At 43.5% G+C, this 15,732-nt stretch overlaps 1 protein-coding gene across 1 annotated transcript in view; it reads left to right on the forward strand.

Annotated features, from left to right (window-relative positions):
* LOC147106183 (uncharacterized) overlaps positions 1-9,519 on the forward strand; it is a 28,494-nt gene extending 18,975 nt beyond the window's left edge. The window contains exon 3 of the mRNA XM_086009045.1: positions 8,625-9,519. The gene's annotated coding sequence lies outside the window, so the exon portion shown is untranslated. The remainder of the gene's footprint in view (positions 1-8,624) is intronic.
* Positions 9,520-15,732: the final 6,213 nt, after the last annotated feature.

A 15,732-nucleotide genomic window follows, 5' to 3' on the forward strand; every position in this document is an offset into this window, starting at 1 on the left:
GTAGGGATAGAGAGACCTAGGGGTTCATGCACAAATCTTTGAAGGTGGCAGGACAAGTTGATCAGGCTATTAGAAAAGCATATGGGATCTTTGGCTTTATAAATAGATGCATAGAGTACAAAAGCAAGAAAGTTGCGCTAAACCTTTATAAATCACTGCTTAGGCCTCAGCTGGAATATTGTGTCCCATTCTGGGCATTCCACTTTAGGAAGGATGGCAAGGCTTTGGAGAGGGTGCAGAGGAGATTTATTTGAATGATACCAGGGATGAGGGACTTCAGTTAAGTGGAGAGACTAGAGAAGTTTGGATTGTTCTCCTGAGAGCAGAGAAGGTTAAGTGGATATCTAATAGAGATGTTCAAAATTTTGAAGGGTTTTGATAGAGTAAATAAGGAGAAACCGTTTTCACTGGCAGGAGGGGCAGTAACCAGAGGACACAGATTTAAGGTAATTGGCAAAAGAACCAGAGGGGAGATAAGGAGAAATATTTTTTATGCAGTTGGTTATGTTATGATTTGGAATGCACTGCCTGAAAGGGTGGTGGCAGCAGATTCAATAGTAACTTTAAAAAAGGGAATTGGATAAATACTTAAAAAGGAAATATTTGCAGGGCTATTTGGAAAGAGCAGGGAAGTGGGATTAATTGGATAGCTCTTTCAAAGAGCTAGCACAGGCATGATGGGCTGAATGGCCTCCTTCTGTGCTGTTTGATTCTATGATTCTAAATATCTTTATAATATGAAAATACATTCACCAAATAAATATATTAATCAGATACTGTGGTGTGTTCACCTTTCAACATGTATTATTTCATGTGTCCATTTCAAATCTTTCACCCATGCTTGGTTTTGGAAGTTGTGCCAGAGGACTGCATCATTGCCAATGTAACACCTCCATTCAAAAAGGGAGAAAAGGAGCTGTTACATTGTTTGGGGTTTTATTATAGAGCTGAAGGATGGGGGGTGGAAAGATACTAGAATAGGCCAAAGTTCTGAACCACGGCAAATGTAGCTGCAACATTTATTACCAGATATGAGTTACCTAGCTGACACTATTGATGCAAATGGTGACCTCCCTCCATGCATCGTGCACCTGTCACTGGAGGATGGCCTTCAGCCCCAAATAGAGGGCTAGTACGTCTTGGCTGCATATAATGACGCCATTGTTCCCGGCCAGAATGGAGATGATTGGGTAATTCCCCCATCAATCACTGCTGTAGGTAACTGGGATTGATTTTACACACACAAGTTGTATTATGTAACTACCCTCCACTCAATACATTTTGCTGGAGAAATAATCAATCTGTAATATATAACTATCCTGCACTCGCTGCATTTTACTGGAGAAATCATCCTGATTTTTATTGGGAGAAGTTTCTGCAGTTTGTCATGAGTTCTGTTTGCTGCAGTTTGTATAGACTCTTTAAATAGACATCGTTTGCTTTGCTGTTTGAGTAAATAGACTTTGCTTGCTGTAAAATAGACTGCTGTAAGTCCTGCCGTAAGATCCGTCCCGCCTCCAACTCATTGGCTGACACAGTGGTGTCACTAGACACTCCGGTACTACTTCCACACAATCCTGCCTGTTTCATGGCTGTGTAGAAGACATAGCAGTTTTTTAATGTCTAATCTATTTACTGTGGGTTAATATGCTGCTGCGTCTGCTGCAACAGGACCTCCAATTCTTCAGCATCCATGCTGCCACGTGTTTACACTGTACCATTGTGAACAATGACTCAACTTATCTGCAACTTCCACATCTTCTCATTTAATGTTGAGCTGCAGTAGTTGTTGCAGTACCACATTTTCCACTTCCCCAACCAAGCCTGCTACAGGTCAAGTTCTCTGGGCAAACTTTGCATGTGCCATTAGCTTATTTAAATTAGGGGAAGGAACTTTGAGCTGCCAGTACAGGCCCAGCTCCATGGGCTCGCTCAACCCCATTCTTGCCACTTTTTAAAAAAAAAAAAAAATAAATAAAAAAAAATCAATGATTATATTTATAACTTGTGGCTCAATGTCAGTATAGAATTTATTTTATTAGCTCTTGAGCTTTGACATGTAAAAGGTATTGATGTACCCAATGGGCAATCCTGTCAGAATCTAGTTTCATGGTTGTGCATAGAAGAATAGTAGTTTTTGAGCTCTAAGCATGTGAATGTATAATTTATTTACAGTGGGTAAATTGTAATATGCCAGGTTTTCTTGTAGATAATTAATCTGGAATTTTTCCATTATGTACTATTTTGCTTCATCTAATTTCAGGTAATGTATTGCAATATTTCTCATGAATTTTCATAAACTGTTTTATTTACAGAAGTACCATTTATTTTTAACAATTACAAAAGTGTTACTTCACCAGGGACTTAAGGACTATACAAAGTCAGTCATTCAGCAAAGTAGCAGCCTTCACCTCTCTCCATCTGCCGTTGGTTGAAGAGAGCCCTAGTTAGAGGGCTCTGGTTATAAGTTGGCAGTAAAGGAACATTATATTATGAGAAGTGCTATGCTGTCAGTCCATTTAGAGAAATTTGCTATAGTTTGGTACTGATGCTTTTTAACACCCAAATATTTAATACCAAAATAATGGGGTAGATTTTGACTCTGCAATAGTGTAAAACGGGTAATAGCGAATTGGCAGCCTGATTTACATCATTAGCGGGGACAGTAGTGGTTATGTTACTGGACTAGTAATCCAGAGGCTTGAACTAATGATCCGGAGACATGAATTCAAATCCCACCACAGTAGCTGGGGAATTTTAATTCAGTTAATTAAATAAATATTGAATACAAAGTCAGTAATGGTGACCATGACACTACTGGATTGTCGTAAAACCCCATCTGGTTCATTAATGACCTTTTCGGGGAGGAAATCTGCCATCCTTACCTGGTCTGGCCTATATGTGACTCCAGACCCACAGCAGTGTGGTTGACTCTTAACTGCCCCTCTGAAAAAGCCAAGCAAGCCACTCACTTCTAACAAACCACTACGAAATACTGGATGGTCCACCCAGCATTGACCTAGGCACCGGATTGGACACGGCAAAAGGCATGCCCAGCAAAGCCCTCCTCACAAACATTAAGGACTTGTGCCAAAATTGGGAGAGCTGTCCCACAGACTAGTTAAGCAACAGCCTGACATAATCATACTCACAGAATCATATCTTTCAGTTAATGTCCCAGATTCCTCTCACTATCCTTGGGTATGTCCTGAACAATCGGCAGGACAGATCCACCAGGGGTGGCAGCACAGTAATATAGTCAGGAGGGAGTGGCTCTGGGAGTCCTCAACATTGACTCCAGACCCCATGAAGTCTCATGGAATCAGGTGAAACAGGGAAACCTCCTGCTGATTACCACCTACTGCCCTCCCACAGCTGATGAATCAATACTCTTCCATGTTGAACACCACTTGGAAGAAGTACTGAGAGTAGCAAGGGCACAGAATGTACTCTGGGTTTCAATGTCCGTCACCAAGAGTGGCCTGGTAGCACTACGATTGACCGAGCTGGCCGAGTCCTGAAGGACATAGCTGCCAGACTGGGTTGCAGCAGGTGGTGAGAGAACCAACACAAGGGAAAAACCTACTTGACCTCGTCCTCCCAATCTACCTGTCGCAGATGTATAGGTCCATGACAGTATTGGTAGCAGTGACCACAACACAGTCCTTATGGAGACAAAGTATCATCTTGACACTGAGGACAACCTCCATCATGTTGTGTGGCACTACCACTGTGCTAAAAGGGATAGATTCAGAACTAATCTAGCAACTCAAAACTGGGCATCCATGAGGCGCTGTGGGCCATCAGCAGCAGAAAAATTATATTCTACCACAATCTGTAACCTTATGGCCCGACATATTCCTCACTCTACCATTTCCATCAAGTCAGGGGACCACCCCAATGAGGAGTGTAGAAAAGCATACTGGGAGAAGCACCAGGTGTACCTAAAAAGGAGGACTCCATGCATGCTAAACAGCAGAAGCACAATGCTATAGACAGCTAAGCAATCCCACAATCAAAGTCCTGCCACTTCCAGTCGTAAATGGTGGTGGACAATTAAACAACTAACGGGAGGAAGCTCCATGAACATCCCCATCCTCAATGGTGGCAGAGCTCAGCACGTGAGTGCAAAAGACAAGGCTGAAGCGTTTGCAACCATCTTCAGCCAGAAGTGCCAAGCGGATGATCCATCTCGGCCATCTCCTGAGGTCCCCACCATCATGGAAGCCAGTCTTCAGCCAATTTGCTTCACTCCATGTGAAATCAAGAAACGGCTGAACGCACTGGGTACAGCAAAGGATATGTACCCCTACAACATCCCGGCTGTAGTGCTGAAGACTTGTGCCCAGATATGTCCCGTCCACAAAAAGGAAGACAAATCGAATCCGGCCAATTATCATCCCATCAGTTTACTTTCAATCACCAGCAAAGTGATGGAAGGCGTCATTGACAGCGCTATCAAGCGACACTTACTCACCAATAACCTGCTCACCGATGCTCAGCTTGACTTCCACCGGGACCACTTGGCTCCTGAACTCATTACAGCCTTGGTCCAAACATGGACAAAAGAGCTGAATCCCAGAGGTGAGAGTGACTGCCCTTGACATCAAGGCAGCATTTGACCAAGTGTGGCATCAAGGAGCCCTAGTAAAATTGAAGTTGATGGGAATCGGGGGGGGGGGGTAAATTCTCCACTGACTGGAGTCATACCTAGCACAAAGGAAGATGGTTGTAGTTGTTGGAGCCAATCATGTCAGCCCCAGGACATCACTGCAGGAGTTCCTCAGGGCAGTATCCTAGGCCCAACCATCTTCAGCTGCTTCATCAATGACCTTCCTGCCATCATAAGCTCAGAAATGGGGATGTTTGCTGATGATTGCACAGTGTTCTGTTCCATTTGCAACTCCTCAGATAATGAAGCAGTCCATGCCTACATGCAAGAAGACCTGGACAGCATTCGGGCTTGGGCTGATAAGTGGCAAGTAACATTCACGTCACACAAGTGCCCAGCAATGACCATCTGCAACAAAAAAAACTAACCATTTCCCTCAACTGAACCAGCCACATAACTACTGTGGCTACAAGAGCAGGTCAGAGGCTAGGCGAGTGTCTCACCTCCTGACTCCCCAAAGCCTTTCCACCATCTATAAGGCACAAGTCAAGAGTGTGATGGAATACTCTCCACTTGCCTGGATGAGTGCAGCTCCAACAACACTCGAAGCTCGACACCATCCAGGACAAAGCAGCTCACCTGATTAGCACCTCATCCACCACCTTAAACATTCACTCCCTCCACCACCAGCGTACCATGGCTGCAGTGTGTACCACCTACAAGATGCATGCAGCAACTCGCCAAGGCTTCTTTGACAGCACCTTCCAAACCAAAGACATCTGCCACCTTGAAGGACAAGGGCAGTAGGTGCCTGGGAACACCACCACCTCCAAGTTCCCCTCCAAGTCACACACCATCCTGACTTGGAAGTATATCACCGATCCTTTATCGTCGCTCCTTCATCGTTGCTGCGTCAAAATCCTGGAACTCCCTACCTAACAGCACTGTGGGAGTACCTTCACCACACGGACTGCAGCGGTTCAAGAAGGCGGCTCACCACCACCTTCTCAAGGGCAATTAGGGATGGGCAATAAATGCTGGCCTTGCCAGCAACGCGTAGACCACATGAATATATTTTTAAAAATCTCTCATTTTATTTCCATTAAAGTTGATGCAAATAAAAATCAAATGAGATGTAAAATGGGCTGCTTTGTCAAAATCTATCCCAATTACTCTTATTTTGAATTTAACAGCAAAACTACAACCAAAACATGGACTTGCAGGAGAAAGGTATGCATGTGGTCGCCAGTGTGTGAAATTGACTTAAAGGAGTCTGCCTGCCTCTTTTTTAATTGAGTCCTTTATGCTGAATTATTTTACATGTGGCAATATTAGAAAGGAGAGATAATCAAAGTAGAACCACTTAATTGGCAGGATACAACAAAGAAAATCACATTACATAAGTAATTCTTGCATATTTATAAATACTACTGCTGGGATTCTTAAAAAGATTACTGGATATTATTCTCATGCATATTAAAGAAGACTTTAAATATAATGTTATATTGACATTTATTTCTGACAGTCAGCAATTGCCATTGATATTACTATGCTCAAGAGCAGACTTTGATGTTTGGGTGCTTTTACCCTTGCCCTTAACTGGAACAGTTGGGTTATCAGCTTCTGAGATTCAGTAAGGTATATCCTTGGTGTCCTGTTGTGCAGTTGATTTGGGTTTCCAATTATAGTGTAGTTTAGCTCTTGCACTCCTTATCCAATTAATTCTTTATTTTCTGCAGTTCTTAACACTTTTTGGATATTTATTAACTATTTGCAATTACACCTCGTGCTATTTGATGGCCCTTGGAAGTTATAGGAGGCGATTGTCGCCAGATACTTTATGTGCTAAAGAGCCTCCAGGGTGGCCAAGATAGGGATTTAAGCTACAATGCCAGTTTAGCCCACACTTAGCACAACATGCCATCTTGGTAAAGGAGTCGAAGCCAGCGCTAGAAATGGCCACCCAGAGGCTCATTAAGGAGGCTGCACGGCATTTTGGTGGCTAGCACTTCAACTAATGACCTCACCTAACAGCAACCAGCTGTTTGGGAGCAAGCCTGGCATTGATGTCGATTTCAAGCGCTACTTAAAGGATACTTACCATTTCATCTTCAAACTGCTGCAGCTATGAAGAGGACATCATGAGACTTCACCAACACTCTATCAACATTTATTCCAGAAATTCTCTGAGGACTTCACCTAAAAATAATAAGTGCTGTGCTACTCCACCTTTTATTGGACACCTTATAGGAGTCACTAGGAGAAAGGGCGTGCTTGATCATCGGCATCTTCCTAGGGGTCCCCTTTGGTCTGCAGGAGGAATGGGAGGAGGACATGAGGCCAGGCAGAGCAGCACCAGCTGCTGCAGGAGAGAGGGACAGGAGGGCGAGGTGACGTCCTTCCCCACTTCCTCCCCCCACCCCCCTTTGCAGGCACATGACATCCGCCAAAACCTGGGAACCTGGGCGCCCCCTCCCTCAGACCCTGAACCATCCTGCAATGTGCCGCTGTGTGCCAGCCAGAGCACTCCACACCTGCAGTGGAAGTGGATGCGAGAAGCCCACATATACTGCTCCACGAAAATGGCATCAAATCAGCACTTGAGTGCTAAACCTATATGTTTCTGGTTTAGCACCTCCAGGCTAGTTCAAATTATGGTAATCAGCAATTAGGCGTGTCTTATTAGTTTAGCGCCTGTTTTCAACCTTTGGCAAAACAACCCCCACAATGTTGTTGCCGTGTCAAGGAATTCACGGTTTAGAAATTGGTTCACCAACTGGGCAGAGGGAATGATCCCTACACCAGAACGGATAAGCCAGAGGCACACCCGACATTGGGCCTCGGGCTCATTTGCATTCTCGGACAACTCGCTGGCAAAGTGGATTTCAATATCGGGCCACAGCGTTTCCACCAGCGACCCTCGGGTAGGTCCTGGGAGAGGGCGGGAAGCAATCTGGAGAGAGGGGGTGCGATCAGGAGAGGGGAGCAAGCGAGCAGAAGGGAGGGGGTGTCTGGGAGGGAGTGAGGCGGCCGAGCGGGGGCCTGCAACACTTCGGCACTATAGTGGAGCTGAAAGGAGAAAACCTGCACCTCCTGGCTCCACATTCAGGAAGTAAATTTTTTTTTTAACTTACATTTTTGGTGGTGACTGGCAGCAGTCCTTTTCTGAAGACCACTGATTAGGCAGCATGTAAACCACATTTTCCTCAACACAGCGGTGCCCATGTTCAGGGCTGCCAATTTTGCATGGGGAGTTTCATACATGCGTTAGGCCCCCTATTTGCATATGCAAAGGGCTTAACGCCTAATTCAGGCACGGGCCCTGGACGCCTCTTCTTCTGCCTTCACCAATATGGTGGGCAATGCATTTCCAGCTCGTAATGAGTACCTGCCACATTGGATGATTAGGCATCCATCTTGCGCCTGAAAAACAGGCGCGACACCACTGAATTTCTAGGCCCATGTCTTTTCTCTTGTTCTGTGTAACCAATACCTAAAAATTCCATCTCACTGAAACATATAATTTGCTATGTCTGCCTGAATTTTCTTCCCTTTACATCCTCAAGTTATATTATTTGTGGCTCATTTCCACTTCTTAAAGTGGTACATTAAATAACATTGGCGTACTTCCATTTGATGCCTTAATTTAGGACAAATAGCAACTTCAAATTTGGTGGAAGAAACTCAGTTACCACCAGAAACCTATTTAAAAATACCTTTACACCTAACGGTCTGAAAATAAGGCTCAGGATTCTCTAGCATTCAATAAAAAGGACTACAGTTTTCAATCAATGTGGTAGATGTTGACTTTTTAAAATGCTGTAATTGACAATGGTGACTAGTAGATCGAAACCTTGAGGATTTTCATTATGCTATTTTCTTGTTTGTCCCAAGATGAGAAGCCTGTGACTGAAGAGAGTGCAATAGCCATCAGATAGCACATTTATTTCTTTACTCACTATACAGTCTTGTCAATAGCTGCTTGTAATGATTTGGTCCACTTGTCTTTCAGATGGGGAGACAACCAATCTGTAGAAGATGGAGTAATTAGGAAAGATGAAAGATTGCCTTTGATGAAATCCAATAGCTCATTGATGAAGATGAGGAACAAGACTGCACTAAGCACATTTCCCTGAATGATTACTGTATTGTTGCAATAAAATGTAAATCCATTTATAATCTGATGTTTGTGTCCTCTATATAAATTACATATGCAATTGAACTGCTCACCAGCTCCAGGACAATAATCTAGCTTTGCAATAACCCTTTATATCATTAATTCCCATTGAATTTTTTAGGTCTGCCAAAGGCGTTCCTCATTAAAGTATGATTGTTTACACTGAGTTGTTCTTCTAGTTATATTACTTGGGCAGGCAAAGCAGCTGCCATAGATCTGGTGCTTTTTTCAGTGGAATTTGCCTTGGTCTTTCTGCCGGGCTCCTATGCACTTCTGTTTTATTTATTGTTACTGGTTACTGTGAGACACAACCCACATGACAGCTCAGATACTTGTTCTTCATTTAAGAAGTATTTAGATGATAATGTGACAGACTATTCCCCAGAATAGAATTCTTCAACTGGGATTTCTTTGGTCTTCACCTACAGATATGAGCTGTGTCACACACTTTAGAATGTTTGTTTTGGTTATACTGTCTCTACTGAGTCACATAACAATTGTTTTTAAACCACTGGGACAACACTCATAAATCATTTATTCTCAATGTTTTGATTATGCCTGTGAAGCACCTTGGGATATATTTAGATATTAAAGGCAACATATAAAGGCAAGCTGTTTTTATTTATTTTTGCACCTTTTTGCTACAATTATTTTAAATTTTTAATCCTTTGTGCCTGATTTCATATATCTTAAGGTTGCCATTGCTCATTCACAGGGCCACAGATTTACTGTGACTTTATTCAATCAAATTCTATTATTATTACACGATTTTAATCAGTATTTTGAGGATTGTATTCCGCGGCATTGTCAAACCTGAAAAATTAGTAGCCTTCCACATTCATGCCTTTGGCAATTGCAAGTTAGTGCCGTTCAGAGCTTTACTTTGCATAAGCAACTCACCCTTGGTGTATGCTTATTATCTGTAATCAAACAGATGTGCAGAAGTTGCCATGGTGACTAGTCTTAGTTGAATTAAAATGCACCATGGTTTCTCAGATAACTTGATGGAGTCTAATAGCCCCAAATCTCTCTCTGACACTGAAGCTGCCTTCAGAGTGCACTGGACGCTTCAAAATCCTCACTTACAACCTCACACAATACTGTTCCTATGGTAAAACTCAGCAACCAGGCAACTGTACTGCAGCTGTGTTGTCACTCCTGCTGATATCAATCAAGAGTACCCCAATAATCAATGTGTTAACTATTAATGTTATCAGCAAAGAACTCATTTCAAATTTAGGCTTGATTCGGCGCTTAAAACAGTGAAGAGGTGCTGCTAGCTGTTGCAAGTGAGATGCATTAATTGGAGCTGTCTATCTCTCTCACTGGGCTAGATTGGTCTGCCCACAGTTCTCCAGTTTCACCCAAAACGCAGAATCCCACGATGCATATGTAGACACTCACAACATATATTATGCATTACACCTGCGTGCCTATGACTGCACAGTGGTGCTCTGACATTAAACTTACTTTACAAGGACATGCCTGTAGTGTAAGCAATGTGGAGGCAGTGTCATTGGATGCATCAAATTCCTCCTCAGAAGGAATTCTTCAAAATCATATCTCCAGCAGGAAAATACTATCCACAGCTAAGCTAAACATCTGCTGCAGCAACAGCTTACTAATTTTACCGTTTCCAATTTAGAAAACCAGCAAAAGCTGAATAATAGCTTCAAAAAATCTGACCGTTCAAAATGAATATAGAAGTATCACATATGAAAATAAGGAATTAAACTAAAAGTTCTGTGGGACACAAGCCTGGTATTACCTCCCCTGCAGACATACCCAATATTCCATCACTTTTATTGCAATACACAAAAGTAGAGTTAGCAGCAGTGGTGGTTTAGAAATTGCTGAAGGGGATGTGAGTGATGATGGCATGAGAATTTTTTTATGGGAGCAGGTCTCTCTCTTCGTCTAAGAATGTTAAAAAAACAAGCCTGAAGCCTTTGTGTCTTAATGCGAGGAGCATTCGTAATAAGGTGGATGAATTAGCTGTGCAAATAGATGTAAATGGATATATGATTTGGATTATGCAAACATGGCTCCAGGGTGACCAAGGCTGGCAACTCAACATCCAAGGGCATTCAATAGTCAGGAAAGATAGGCAAAAAGGAAAAGGAGGTGGGGTAGCATTGCTGGTTAAAGAGGAGATTAGCTCTGATGATGTGGAATCTGTATGGGTAGAGCTGAGAAATACCAAGGGGCAGAAAACGTTAGTGGGAGTTGTATACAGACCCCCAAACAGTAATGCTGAGGTTGGGGATGGCATTAAGCGGGAAATTAGAGATGCGTGCAATAAGGGCACAGCAGTTATCATGGGTGACTTTAATCTACATATAGATTGGGCTAACCAAATTAGTAGCAATACTGTGGAGGAGGAATTCCTGGAGTGTATACAGGATGGTTTCCTGGACCAATATGTCGAGGAACCAACTAGAGATCAGGCCATCTTAGACTGGGTATTATGTAATGAGAAAGGATTAATTAGCAATCTTGTTGTGTGAAGCCCCTTCAGGCGGAGCGATAATAATATGATAGAATTCTTCATTAAGATGGAGAGTGAAGTATTTGACTCGGAGACTAGGGTCCTGAATTTAAATAAAGGAAACTACGATGGTATGAGGTGCGAGTTGGGTAGGATGGATTGGGGAATATTACTTAAAGGGTTGACGGTGGATAGGCAATGGCAAACATTTAAAGATCGCATGGATGAACTACAGAATTTGTTCATCCCTGTTTGGCATAAAAATAAAGCAAAAAAGGTGACTCAACCGTGGCTAACGAGGGAAATTAGTGATAGCATAAGATCCAAGGAGAGGACATATAAATTGGCCAGAAAAAGCAGCAAACCCGAGGAATGGTAGCAGTTTAGGATTCAACAAAGGAGGACAAAGGGACTAAACATAGAAACATAGAAGATAGGAGCAGGAGTAGGCCATTCAGCCCCACGAGCCTGCTCCGCCATTCAATGCGATCATGGCTGATCATCCAAATTCAGTACCCGGTCCCTGCTTTCTCCCTATACCCCTTGATCCCTTTATCCTTAAGAAATATATCCAACTCCTTCTTGAATATATTTAATGTATTGGCCTCTACTGCCTTCTGTGGTAGAGAATTCCACAGGTTCACCACTCTCTGGGTGAAGAAATTCCTCCTCATTTCTGTCCTAAATGGCCTACCCCTTATCCTTATACTGTGACCCCTGGTTCTGGACTTCCTGACCATCAGGAACATCCTTCCTGCATCTAGTCTGTCCAGTCCTGTCAGAATTTTATAAGTTTCAATGAGATCCCCTCTCATTCTTCTAAACTCCAGCGAGTACAAGCCCAATCGACCCAATCTCTCCCCATACGTCATTCCTGCCATCCCAGGTATCAGCCTGGTGAATCTTCGTTGAACTCCTTCCATGGCAAGAACATCCTTCCTCAGATAAGGTGACCAAAACTGCACACAATACTCAAGATGTCATCTCACCAAGGCCCTGTACAACTGCAGCAAGACATCCTTGTTCTTGTACTCAAAACCTCTTGCTACGAAGGCCAGCAGCACGGTGGCATAGTGGTTAGCACTGTTGCCTCACAGCGCCAGGGACCCGGGTTTGAATCTGGCCTCGGGTGACTGTCTGTGTGGAGTTTGCACATTCTCCCCGTGTTTGCGTGGGTTTCCTCCGGGTGCTCCGGTTTCCTCCCACAGTCCAAAGATGTGCGGGTTAGGATGATTGGCTATGATAAATTGACCCTTAGTGTTAGGGGGGTTAAATATGTGGGGTTATAGGGATAGGGTGGGAGTTTGGATGATCAGCCCTGATCACATTGAATGGCGGAGCAGGCTCGAAGGGCCGAATGGCCTACTCCTGCTCCTATCTTCTATGTTTCTATACCATTTGCCTTCTTAACCGCCTGCTGCACCTGCATGCTTACCTTCAGCGACTGGTGCACAAGGACACCCAGGTCTCGTTGCACTTCCCCTTCTCCCAATCTATTGCCATTCAGATAATAATCTACCTTCCTGTTTTTTCCTTAAGTACCCTAGGATGTAGATTATCAGGCCCCGATTAATTAAGAGGGGGGAAATAGAGTATGAGAGTAAGCTGGCAGGGAACATAAAAACTGACTGTAAAAGCTTCTATAGATATGTGAAGAGAAAAAGATTGGTGAAGTCAAGCGTAGGTCCCTTGCAGTCAGAATCAGGGGAATTTATAATGGGGAACAAAGAAATGGCAGACTAGATAAATACATACTTTGGTTCTTTCTTCACAAAGGAGGGCACAAATAACCTCCCAGAGATGTCGGGGAACATAGGGTTTAATGAGAGGGAGGAACTGAATGAAATCAGCATTTGTAGGGAAATGGTGTTAAGGAAATTGACGGGATTGAAGGCCGATAAATCCCCAGAGCCTGATAATCTACATCCTAGGGTACCTAAAGAAGTGGCCCTAGAAATAGTAGATGCATTGCTGGTCATCTTCCAAAATTCTATAGATTCTGGAACACTTCCCATGATTTGGAGGGTAGCTAATGTTACCCCACTATTCAAAAAAAGGTGGTAGAGAGAAAACGGGGAATTATAGACCGGTAAGCCTGACATCGGTAGTGGAGAAAATGCTAGAGTTCATTATAAAAGATGTAATAGCAGAGCACTTGGAGAACAGTGGCAGGAACGGACAAAGTCAACATGGATTTACAAAAGGTAAATCGTGCTTGACTAATCTACTGGAAATTTTTGAGGATGTAACTGGTAAAATAGATAAGGGAGAACCAGTGGATGTGATGTATTTGGACTTTCAGAAGGCTTTCGATAAGGTCCCGCATAAGAGATTAGCGTGTAAAGTTAAAACACATGGGATTGGGGCAAGGTACTGACTTGGATAGAGAACTGGCTGGCAGACAGGAAGTAAAGAGTTGGAATATACTGCTCTTTTTCCGAGTGGCAGGCAGTGACTAGTGGGGTACTGCAGGGATCAGTGCTAGGACCCCGGCTATTCACAGTATATATTAATGATCTAGACGAGGGAACTAGATGTAATATCTCCCAAGTTTGCAGACGACACAAAGCTGGGTGGGCGTGTGTGCTGTGAGGAGGATGCCCAGAAACTCCAGTATGATTTGGACAGGTTGGGTGATTGGGCAGATGTATGGCAGATGCAGTATAATGTGGATAAATGCGAGGTTATCCACTTTGGTGTCAAAAACAGGAAGACAGATTATTATCTGAATGGCAATAGATTAGGAGAAGGGGAAGTGCAACGAGACCTGGTTGTCCTTGTGCACCAGTCGCTGAAGGTAAGCATGCGGGTGCAGCAGGCGGTTAAGAAGGCAAATGGTATGTTGGCCTTCGTAGCGAGAGGATTCGATTACAGGAACAAGGATGTCTTGCTGCAGTTGTACGGGGCCTTGGTGAGACCACACCTTGAGTATTGTTGCAGTTTTGGCCACCTTATCTGAGGAAGGATGTTCTTGCCATGGAGGGAGTGCAGCAAAGATTCACCAGACTGATACCTGCGATGGCAAGAATGACGTATGAGGAGAGATTGGGTCGATTGGGCTTATACTTGCTGGAGTTTAGAAGAATGAGAGGGGATCTCATTGAAACTTATAAAATTCTAACAGGACTAGACAGACTAGATGCAGGAAGGATGTTCCCGATGGCGGAGGAGTCCAGAACCAGGGGTCACAGTCTAAAGATAAGGGGTAAGCCATTTAGGACTGAGATGAGGAGGAATTTCTTCACCCAGAGAGTGGTGAACCTGTGGAATTCTTTACCACAGAAGGCAGTTGAGGCCAATTCATTAAATATATTCAAGAAGGAGTTAGATATATTTCTTAAGACTAAAGGGATCAAGGGATATGGGGAGAAGGCAGGGACAGGGTACTGAGTTTGGATGATCAGCCATGATCTCATTGAATGGCGGAGCAGGCTCGAGGGGCCGAATAGCCTACTCCTGCTCCTATCTTCTATGTTTCGTGCACCCCCTTTAGGATTGTACCATTTAGTTTATGTGTCCTCGCCTCACTCTTTCTACCAAAATGCATCACTTCACACTTTTCTGCATTAAATTTCATCTGCCTCATGTCTACCCATTTCACCAGCCTGTCTATGTCTTCCTGAAGTCTATCACTCTCCTCCTAGCTGTTCACTATACTCCCAAGTTTTGTATCATCTGCAAATTTTGAAATAGTGCCCTGTACACCCACGTCCAAGTCATTAATATATATCAAGAAAAGCAGTGGTCCTAGTACCAACCCCTGGAGAACACCACTGTATACCTTCCTCCAGCCCAAAAAACAACCGTTCACCACTACTCTCTGTTTCCTGTCACTTAGCCAATATCCTATCCAGGCTGCCACTGTCCCTTTGGGCTTCAATTTTGCTGGCAAGCCTATTATGTGGCACTTTGTCGAACGCCTTTTGGAAATCCATGTACTCTATGTCAACCGCATTACCCTCATCAACCCTCTCTGTTACCTCATCAAAAAACTCGATCAAGTTGGTTAAACACAATTTACCTTTAACAAATCCATGCTGGCTTTCCTTAATTAATCCACCCCTATCCAAGTGTCTGTTGATTTTGTCCCTTATTACTGTTTCTAAAAGTTTCCCCACTACCGAGGTTAAACTGACTGGCCTGTAGTTGCTGGGTTTATCTTTACACCCTTTTTTGAACAATGGTGTAACATTTGCAATTCTCCAGTCCTCTGGCATCACCCCAGCATCTATGGAGGATTGGAATATTATGGCCAGTACCTCCGCGGTTCCCTCCCTCACTTCCCTCAGCATCCTAGGATGCATCCCATCTGCTCCTGGTGATTTATCTACTTTAAGTACAGCCAGCCTTTCTAATACCTCTTCTTTATCAATTTTTATCGTATCAAGTGTCTCTACTACCTCCTCCTTCACTATGTCTATAGTAGCATCCTCTGCCTCCATGCGTAGGTCTCCT

The sequence above is a fragment of the Somniosus microcephalus genome, chromosome 16 (genome assembly GCF_052327205.1).
Source record: "Somniosus microcephalus isolate GS21.2 chromosome 16, FLI_Smic_1.0, whole genome shotgun sequence".
Taxonomy (NCBI): Eukaryota; Metazoa; Chordata; class Chondrichthyes; order Squaliformes; family Somniosidae; genus Somniosus; species Somniosus microcephalus.